Consider the following 11,862-nt stretch of genomic DNA (forward strand, 5'->3'; position numbering starts at 1 on the left):
CCTTTTACATTCTTCATCGTCTATTCGTCAATGGTCATCGATCCTGGTTCATTATTCATTGTTCATTCTTCATTGATCATTAATCCTTGTTCATTCTTCATCGTTCATTCTTCAATGATTATTGATCCTTGTTCATTATTCATTGATCATTGTTCATTGATCATTGATCCTTGTTCATTCATCATCGTTCTTTCTTTAATGATCGTTGATCCTTGTACATTCTTTATCGTTCATTCTTCATTGATAATTGATCCTTGTTCATTCTGCATCGTTCATTCTTCAATGATCATTGATCATTGTACATTCCTTATCGTTCATTCCTCAATGATCATTGATCCATGTTCATTATTCATCGTTCATTCTTCTTTGATCATTGATTCTTGTTCATTCTTTATCCTTCATTCTTCAATCCTCATTGATCCTTTTTGATTATTCATCGATCATTGTTCAACGATCATTGATCCTTGTTCATTATACATGAATTTATTCTTTATTGATCATTGATCCTTGTTCATTATTCATCCTTCATTCTTCATTGATCATTGATCCTTGTTCATTCTTCAGCGTTCATTCTTCAATGATCATTGATCCTTGTTGATTATTCATCGATCATTGATCGTTGTTCATTATGCATCAATTCATTCTTCATTGATCATTGATCCTTGTTGATTCTTCATCGTTCATTCTTCAATGATCATTGATCCTTGTACATTCTTCATCGTTCATTCTTCAATGATCATTGATCCTTGTTCATTATTCATCGTTCATTCTTCATTGATCATTGATCCTTGTTCATTCTTCATCGTTCATTCTTCAATGATCATTGATCGATGTTCATTCTTCATCGTTCATTCATCATTGATCATTGATCCTTGTTGATTATTCATCGATCGTTGTTCAAAGATCATTGATCCTTGTTCATTTTGCATCAATTCATTCTTCATTGATCATTGAACCTTGTTGATTCTTCATCGTTCATTCTTCAATGATCATTGATCCTTTTACATTCTTCATCCCTCATTCTTCAATGATCATTGATCCTTATTCATTATTCGTCGTTCATTCTTCATTGATCATTGATCCTTGTTCATTATTCATCGTTCATTCTTCAATGATCATTGTTACTTGTTCATTATTCATCGATCATTGTTCAAAGATCATTGATTCTTGTTCATTATGCATCAATTCATTCTTCATTAATCATTGATCCTTGTTCATTATTCATCAATCATTATTCAACAATCATTGATCCTTGTTCATTATTCATCGTTCATTCTTCAATGATCATTGTTCCTTGTTCATTATTCATCGATCATTGTTCAAAGATCATTGATCCTTGTTCATTATGCATCAATTCATTCTTTAATGATCATTGATCCTTGGTCATTCTTCATCTTTCGTTCTATATTGATCATTGATCCTTATTCATTCTTCATCGTTCATTCTTCAATGATCATTGATCCTTGTACATTCTTCATCCCTCATTCTTCAATGATCATTGATCCTTGTTCATTATTCGTCGTTCATTCTTCATTCATCATTGATCCTTGTTCATTATTCATCGTTCATTCTTCAATGATCATTGTTCCTTGTTCATTATTCATCGATCATTGTTCAAAGATCATTGATCCTTGTTCATTATGCATCAATTCATTCTTCATTAATCATTGATCTTTGTTCATTCATCATCGTTCATTCATCAATGATCATTGATCCTTGTACATTCTTCATCGTTCATTCTTCAATGATCATTGATCCTTATTCATTATTCATCGTTCCTTCTTCGTTGATCATTGATCCTTGTTCATTCATCATCGTTCATTCTTCAATGATCATTGATCCTTGTTCATTCTTCATCAATCATTATTCAACAATCATTGATCCTTGTTCATTATTCATCGTTCATTCTTCAATGATCATTGATTCTTGCACATTCTTCATCGTTCATTCGTCAATTGTCATTGATCCTTGTACATTCTTCATCGTTCATTCTTCAATGATCATTGATCCTTGTTCATTATTCATCGTTTATTCTTGATTGATCATTGATCCTTGTTCATTCTTCATCGTTCCTTCTTCAATGATCATTGATCGATGTTCATTCTTCATCGTTCATTCAACATTGATCATTGATCCTTGTTGATTATTCATCGATCGTTGTTAAAAGATAATTGATCCTTGTTCATTATGCATCAATTCATTCTTCATTGATCATTGATCCTTGTTGATTCTTCATCGTTCATTCTTCAATGATCATTGATCCTTTTACATTCTTCATCCTTCATTCTTCAATGATCATTGATCCTTGTTCATTATTCATCGTTCATTCTTCATTGATCATTGATCCTTGTTCATTATTCATCGTTCATTCTTCAATGATCATTGTTACTTGTTCATTATTCATCGATCATTGTTCAAAGATCATTGATCCTTGTTCATTATGCATCAATTCATTCTTCATTAATCATTGATCCTTGTTCATTATTCATCAATCATTATTCAACAATCATTGATCCTTGTTCATTATTCATCGTTCATTCTTCAATGATCATTGTTCCTTGTTCATTATTCATCGATCATTGTTCAAAGATCATTGATCCTTGTTCATTATGCATCAATTCATTCTTTAATGATCATTGATCCTTGGTCATTCTTCATCTTTCGTTCTATATTGATCATTGATCCTTATTCATTCTTCATCGTTCATTCTTCAATGATCATTGATCCTTGTACATTCTTCATCCCTCATTCTTCAATGATCATTGATCCTTGTTCATTATTCGTCGCTCATTCTTCATTCATCATTGATCCTTGTTCATTATTCATCGTTCATTCTTCAATGATCATTGTTCTTGTTCATTATTCATCGATCATTGTTCAAAGATCATTGATCCTTGTTCATTATGCATCAATTCATTCTTCATTAATCATTGATCTTTGTTCATTCATCATCGTTCATTCATCAATGATCATTGATCCTTGTACATTCTTCATCGTTCATTCTTCAATGATCATTGATCCTTATTCATTATTCATCGTTCCTTCTTCGTTGATCATTGATCCTTGTTCATTCATCATCGTTCATTCTTCAATGATCATTGATCCTTGTTCATTCTTCATCAATCATTATTCAACAATCATTGATCCTTGTTCATTATTCATCGTTCATTCTTCAATGATCATTGATTCTTGCACATTCTTCATCGTTCATTCGTCAATTGTCATTGATCCTTGTACATTCTTCATCGTTCATTCTTCAATGATCATTGATCCTTGTTCATTATTCATCGTTTATTCTTGATTGATCATTGATCCTTGTTCATTCTTCATCGTTCCTTCTTCAATGATCATTGATCGATGTTCATTCTTCATCGTTCATTCAACATTGATCATTGATCCTTGTTGATTATTCATCGATCGTTGTTAAAAGATAATTGATCCTTGTTCATTATGCATCAATTCATTCTTCATTGATCATTGATCCTTGTTGATTCTTCATCGTTCATTCTTCAATGATCATTGATCCTTTTACATTCTTCATCCTTCATTCTTCAATGATCATTGATCCTTGTTCATTATTCATCGTTCATTCTTCATTGATCATTGATCCTTGTTCATTATGCATCAATTCATTCTTCAATGATCATTGATCCTTGGTCATTCTTCATCGTTCGATCTTTATTGATCAGTGATCCTTATTCATTCAACATCGTTCATTCTTCAATGATAATTGATCCTTGTACATTTTTCATCCTTCATTCTTCAATGATCATTGATCCTTGTTCATTATTCATCGTTCATTCTTCATTGATCATTGATCCTTGTTCATTTTTCATCGTTCATTCTTCAATGATGATTGTTCCTTGTTCATTATTCATCGATCATTGTTCAAAGATCATTGATCCTTGTTCATTATGCATCAATTCATTCTTCATTGATCATTGATCCTTGTTCATTCTTCATCGTTCATTCTTCAATGATCATTGATCCTTTTACATTCTTCATCGTTCATTCTTCAATGATCATTGATCCTTATTCATTATTCATCGTTCCTTCTTCGTTGATCATTGATCCTTATTCATTCATCATCGTTCATTCTACAATGATCATTGATCCTTGTTCCTTATTCATCAATCATTGTTCAACAATCATTGATCGATGTTCATTCTTCGTCGTTCATTCATCATTGATCATTGATCCTTTTTCATTCAGCATCGTTCTTTCTTCAATGATCATTGATCCTTGTACATTCTTTATCGTTCATTCTTCAATGATCATTGATCATTGTACATTCTTTATCGTTCATTCTTCATTGATCATTGATCCTTGTTCATTATTCATCGTACATTCTTCAATGATCATTGATCCTTGTACATTCTTCATCATTCATTCTTCAATGATCATTGATCCTTGTTCATTATTCATCGTTCATTATTCATTTATCATTGATCCTTGTTCATTCTTCATCGCTCATTCTTCATTGATCATTGATCCTTGTTCATTATGCATCGTTCATTCTTCATTGATCATTGATCCTTGTTTATTCTTCATCGATCATTGTTCAATGATCACTGATCCTTTTTCATTGTTCGTCGTTCATTCTTCATTGATGATTGATCCTTGTTCATTTTGCATCGTTCATTCTTCATTGATCATTGATCCTTATTCATTCTTCATCATTCGTTCTTCAATGATCATAGATCCTTGTTCATTTTTTATCGTTCATTCTACAATGATCATTGATCCTTGTACTTTCTTCATCATTCATTCTTCAATGATCATTGATCATTGTTCCTTGTTCATTATGCATCGTTCATTCTTCATTGATCATTGATGCTTGTTCATTCTTCATCGTTCATTCATCATTGATCGTTGATCCTGTTCTTTCTTCATCGTTCATTATTCAATGATCATTGAACCTTGTACATTCTTCATCGTTCATTCTTCATTGATCATTGATCCTTGTTCATTATCCATCGCTCATTTTTCATTGATCATTGATCCTTGTTCATTCTTCATCGATCATTGTTCAATGATCACTTATCCTTTTTCATTGTTCGTCGTTCATTCTTCATTGATGATTGATCCTTGTTCATTTTGCATCGTTCATTCTTCATTGATCATTGATCCTTATTCATTCTTCATCGTTCATTCTTCAATGATCATAGATCCTTGTTCATTCTTCATCGTTCATTCTACAATGATCATTGATCCTTGTACTTTCTTCATCATTCATTCTTCAATGATCATTGATCATTGTTCCTTGTTCATTATGCATAGTTCATTCTTCATTGATCATTGATGCTTGTTCATTCTTCATCGTTCATTCATCATTGATCGTTGATCCTGTTCTTTCTTCATCGTTCATTATTCAATGATCATTGATCCTTGTACATTCTTCATCGTTCATTCTTCATTGATCATTGATCCTTGTTCATTATGCATCGCTCATTCTTCATTGATCATTGATCCTTGTTCATTCTTCATCGATCATTGTTCAATGATCACTTATCCTTTTTCATTGTTCGTCGTTCATTATTCATTGATGATTGATCCTTGTTTATTTTGCATCGTTCATTCTTCATTGATCATTGATCCTTATTCATTCTTCATCGTTCATTCTTCAATGATCAAAGATCCTTGTTCATTCTTCATCGTTCATTCTTCAATGATCATTGATCCTTGTACTTTCTTCATCGTTCATTCTTCAATGATCATTGATCCTTGTTCATTATTCATCGTTCATTCTTCGTTGATCATTGATCCTTGTTCATTCTTCTTCGTTCATTCTTCGATGATCATTGATCCTTGTTGATTATACATCGATCATTGTTCAAAGATCATTGATCCTTGTTCATTATGCATTAATTCAATTTTCATTGATGATTGATCCTTGTTCATTTTGCATCGTTCATTCTTCATTGATCATTGATCCTTATTCATTCATCATTCGTTCTTCAATGATCATAGATCCTTGTTCATTCTTCATCGTTCTTTCTACAATGATCATTAATCCTTGTACTTTCTTCATCGTTCATTCTTCAAAGATGATTGATCATTGTTCCTTGTTCATTATGCATCATTCATTCTTCTTTGATCATTGATGCTTGTTCATTCTTCATCGTTCATTCATCGTTTATCGTTGATCCTTGTTCTTTCTTCATCGTTCATTCTTCATTGATCATTGATCCTTGTACATTCTTCATCGTTCATTCTTCATTGATCATTGATCCTTTTTCATTATGCATCGCTCATTCTTCATTGATCATTGATCCTTGTTCATTATTCATCGATCATTGTTCAATGATCACTTATCCTTTTTCATTGTTCGTCGTTCATTCTTCATTGATGAGTGATCTTTGTTCATTTTGCATCGTTCATTCTTCATTCATCATTGATCCTTATTCATTCTTCATCCTTCATTCTTCAATGATCATAGATCCATGTTCATTCTTCATCGTTCATTCTACAATGATCATTGATCCTTGTACTTTCTTCATCGTTCATTCTTCAATGATCATTGATCCTTGTTCATTATTCATCGTTCATTCTTCATTGATCATTGATCCTTGTTCATTCTTCTTCGTTCATTCTTCGATGATCATTGATCCTTGTTGATTATACATCGATCATTGTTCAAAGATCATTGATCCTTGTTCATTATGCATTAATTCAATCTTCATTGATGATTGATCCTTATTCATTTTGCATCGTTCATTCTTCATTGATCATTGATCCTTATTCATTCATCATTCGTTCTTCAATGATCATAGATCCTTGTTCATTCTTCATCGTTCTTTCTACAATGATCATTAATCCTTGTACTTTCTTCATCGTTCATTCTTCAAAGATGATTGATCATTGTTCCTTGTTCATTATGCATCATTCATTCTTCATTGATCATTGATGCTTGTTCATTCTTCATCGTTCATTCATCGTTTATCGTTGATCCTTGTTCTTTCTTCATCGTTCATTCTTCATTGATCATTGATCCTTGTACATTCTTCATCGTTCATTCTTCATTGATCATTGATCCTTTTTCATTATGCATCGCTCATTCTTCATTGATCATTGATCCTTGTTCATTCTTCATCGATCATTGTTCAATGATCACTTATCCTTTTTCATTGTTCGTCGTTCATTCTTCATTGATGATTGATCCTTGTTCATTTTGCATCGTTCATTCTTCATTGATCATTGATCCTTATTCATTTTTCATCGTTCATTCTTCGATGATCATAGATCCTTATTCATTCTTCATCGTTCATTCTACAATGATCATTGATCCTTGGATTTTCTTCATCGTTCATTCTTCAATGATCATTGATCCATGTTCATTATTCATCGTTCATTCTTCATTGATCATTGATCCTTGTTCATTCTTCTTCGTTCATTCTTCGATGATCATTGATCCTTGTTGATTATACATCGATCATTGTTCATAGATCATTGATCCTTGTTCATTATGCATTAATTCAATCTTCATTGATGATTGATCCTTGTTCATTTTGCATCGTTGATTCTTCATTGATCATTGATCCTTATTCATTCATCATTCGTTCTTCAATGATCATAGATGCTTGTTCATTCTTCATCGTTCATTCTACAATGATCATTCATCCTTGTACATTCTTCATTGTTCATTCTTCAATGATCATTGATCCTTGTTCATTATTCATCGTTCATTCTTCATTGATCATTGATCCTTGTTCATTCTTCTTCGTTCATTCTTCGATGATCAATTATCCTTGTTGATTATACATCGATCATTGTTCAAAGATCATTGATCCTTGTTCATTATGCATTAATTCAATCTTCATTGATCATTGATCCTTGTTCATTATGCATTAATTCAATCTTCAATGATCATTGATCCTTGTACATTCTTCATCATTCATTCTTCAATGATCATTGATCCTTGTTCATAATTCATCGTTCATTCTTCATTGATCATTGATCCTTGTTCATTCTTCGTCATTCATTCTTCAATGATCAATGGTCCTTGTTGATTATTCATCGATCATTGTTCAAAGATCATTGATCCTTGTTCATTATGCATCAATTCATTCTTTATTGATCATTGATCCTTGTTTATTCTTCATCGTTCTTTCTTCATTGATAATTGATCCTTGTTCATTCGTCATCGTTCATTCTTCAATGATCATTGATCATTGTACATTCATTATCGTTCATTCTTCATTGATCATTGATCCATGTTCATTATTCATCGATCATTCTTCATTGATCATTGATCCTTGTTCATTATGCATCATTTTTTTCTTCACTGATCATTGATCCTTGTTCATTATTCATCGTTCATTCTTCATTGATCATTGATCCTTGTACATTCTTCATCGTTCATTCTTCAATGATCATTGATCCTTGTTCATTATTCATCGTTCATTCTTCATTGATCATTGATCCTTGTTCATTCTTCATCGTTCATTCTTCAATGATCATTGATCGATGTTCATTCTTCATCGTTCATTCATCATTGATCACTGATCCTTGTTCTTTCTTCATCGTTCATTCTTCAATGATCATTGATCCTTGTTGATTATTCATCGATCATTCTTCATTGATCATTGATCCTTGTTCATTATGCATCAATTTTTTCTTCATTGATCATTGATCCTTGTTCATTATTCATCGTTCATTCTTCATTGATCATTGATCCTTGTACATTCTTCATCGTTCATTCTTTAATGATCATTGATCCTTGTTCATTATTTATCGTTCATTCTTCATTGATCATTGATCCTTGTTCATTCTTCATCGTTCCTTCTTCAATGATCATTGATCGATGTTCATTCTTCATCGTTCATTCATCATTGATCATTGATCCTTGGTCTTTCTTCATCGTTCATTCTTCAATGATCATTGATCCTTGTACATTCTTCATCGTTCATTCTTCATTGATCATTGATCCTTGTTCATTATGCAGCTAAAAATCATAAAACTAAAACTGTTTAAAACAAAAGTAAAATATTATTACGTCTGATAAGAAATATTGTTTGCTCAAAAAGAAAAAAAAATACATCATCACCAAGTCATCAATAAAGATACAAAAAGCAGCTAAGTTCTCGATAAATAGTAATTGCTGCGGCCTGGATCGGAACCTGAACTAAATCCTGCAAAATGCTTCCATCCATGATACGGATGACAGCCGATTGAATCGGTCAGCGCTTAACGCCGAGCATAACATCCTATCCAGCTCAAAATACGAAAATTATAAGCTACATTTACAAAATAATAATTTAAGTACGAACTTACACTTAATTGACACCACCGTATACTTTAACCATGTTCTTTTTCTGTTACATACTTTTAAGTCATTAAGATACCATTTGTGATCCGGACAGAAGTACGTTACTGCCACTTATACAATTCGGTAATCTTAACACTTGAGTAAGTTCATTTGGTTAATACTCATAACCGTACCATGCATCATAGCATCAACACTAATCAAGTTTATCACTTACACTACAAGAAAACTTGTTTTTAGCAACAGAAAAAGTCGTTGCTAAAAACCTGATTTCGTTGCTAAAAATGTTTTTTGCAACGAATTCCATTGTTGCGGGTACAGCCGTAGCTAAAGGTTTTAGCAACGACTATGGTGGTTGCAAAAGGTATCTGTTCTATTGTTGCAAAAAAAAATGTCGTTGCAATTCCTTCAAACGTTTTTAGCAACAAAAAAGGTCGTTGCCAAATTTCCTGCATTTTTAGCTACAACTATTTTCGTTGATAAATTTCTATTTTTCACAACAATTTAAGTTGTTGCAATACATGATAGTCAATCTTTTGCAACGACTTTACTGTAGAGAAAACAATGAAGTAAAATTTTTTATTAATGTTTTAAGCAACAACTATTACCGTTGCAAAAAACATATACATTTTTCGCAACAACTATTACTGTTGCAAAAAACCTGACACATTTTTCGCAACAACTATTAACATTGCAAAAAACATACACATTTTTTGCAACAACTTTTACCGTTGCAAAAAACATACATATTTTTCGCAACAACTATTTATCTTTTAAAACAACCTACAATAAACTAGACAATTAAAATAATAAATAATTTAAAACCAACTAAACTAATACCACCGATTATCATTATATATTAATTCGTATCCCAAAATATCACACGTCCCAAATATTATCGTGTGTCAAAAATATACGTAATTCATATACATGTAACGGATTGGATAACCAATTTTTCAACATAATTCTCCAACCATACAAAAGTTTTTATGCAAAAATTTACAAGTCATAGGCACTTTGAAAAAGTCCAAAAATATACAAGTGCATATATAGCTACTTCGTAACCAAAAACATCGCGCATCCAAAATGCTTGTAGCTATCACCAACTTCGTCATTGAGTACAAAAAATTTCCAACGAAGATATGTTTCCCTACACCAAATAATTTTGTTAGTTATTAAGAATCAAATGAGCCCCAATATTGAGTATTCACAATCAAACCATACCTACACTTTTTGTTGAGACATAATAAGCAAAGCATTTAGCATGATATTCACTCACAAAAGCATTACGTGTATAGGGAAAGCATTTAGAATTTACCATCAAAATAAGTACTAGAACAATCAGATCTAACATATCAATACCCAATTTATTAGCACAAATATCAACAACCTTTATTGTATAAAACAAAACCAATATCAACCCACATCTAATATCACTACTAAATAGTGTTTTTTTTTAATTATAGTTCATCACAAGTTTCATGTGGGTTTAGACATGTAAGAAAAACTGGCGGTATGTAATTACTCCAATCGGTATTGTTTAATTAGACCCGTTCAACACCGACCATGAAAAGCTCATACAGATAAAGTAAAAGTTCTAGTCGGTGAAACCAGTACCCACAACCCAATGATCACCACATATACCTTCTACCAGTAAAAAACCCATGATTAGAAAACAAATGAGCAAAGTTCCTATGTTTATAGTGAGTTTAAAAATATATTAAAACAGTTGGTTGAATGAATTGACAGGCATATGAGTTGTGGATAGGGGGGTCATGGCATGGAATTTGTAGATCCATCATCAGATGACTCGAGTTCAAGATATAAGCTATTGAGTTGCATGCAAATTTCTCTGTTATGCGTTCAAGAAAAGCAGAAAGACAGACCATCAATGTTAGAAATTTCAATGAAGTTAAACCTAGCATGTTCCCCAAATGACCAGCATTTTCCAGAAAACCAGATGAAGATGCAACACTAACTCCATGCTCACAACACTATGTTTATTCCAACAATGATTCTATAGTTTCTGAGCTGGAACCTTGATAAAAAGATGGATTCAAAGGAATTATATTTCTTCCCATTGGGGGGAGGTAGGGAGGTGTTGAATATGATGAAGAAAACTAAAACTGCTATGTAATCTTTAATTTTAAAACCTCTTACCCATATTCTAACTTCTAGTGGCCAGTTTACAAAACTAGTAACTAAGCTTACAACAACATACTATGTTCAAGCAAAATTAAACTTTAAGCTTCATGAAAACAATAGTTAAGAGAATGTGGTGGAAGTCCTTGAGAATATGATACATTGAAGCTGGACCGAGAATGTAGAGAAATAATAAAATAGAAGCTAATACAGGCAGCAAAGGCATACAAGAGCATACCTATATGTTGAATTGATTCCACTTCGAAGTCATACACTAGCCTTGAATAAATCTAGACAACCGAAAAATCCAACAATGTTATATTCAATGTGTGCATATTTTAGCCCACAAATTGTACCCTGATATCAGAATATAAAGTAGTCATTCCAGATCTCCAAACATGAGCTCGTTATTTTTATTGATGTCAAGATCCGAGATGAATTCAATTGGCCGATCA

The sequence above is a fragment of the Amaranthus tricolor genome, chromosome 15 (assembly GCF_026212465.1).
Source record: "Amaranthus tricolor cultivar Red isolate AtriRed21 chromosome 15, ASM2621246v1, whole genome shotgun sequence".
Taxonomy (NCBI): Eukaryota; Viridiplantae; Streptophyta; class Magnoliopsida; order Caryophyllales; family Amaranthaceae; genus Amaranthus; species Amaranthus tricolor.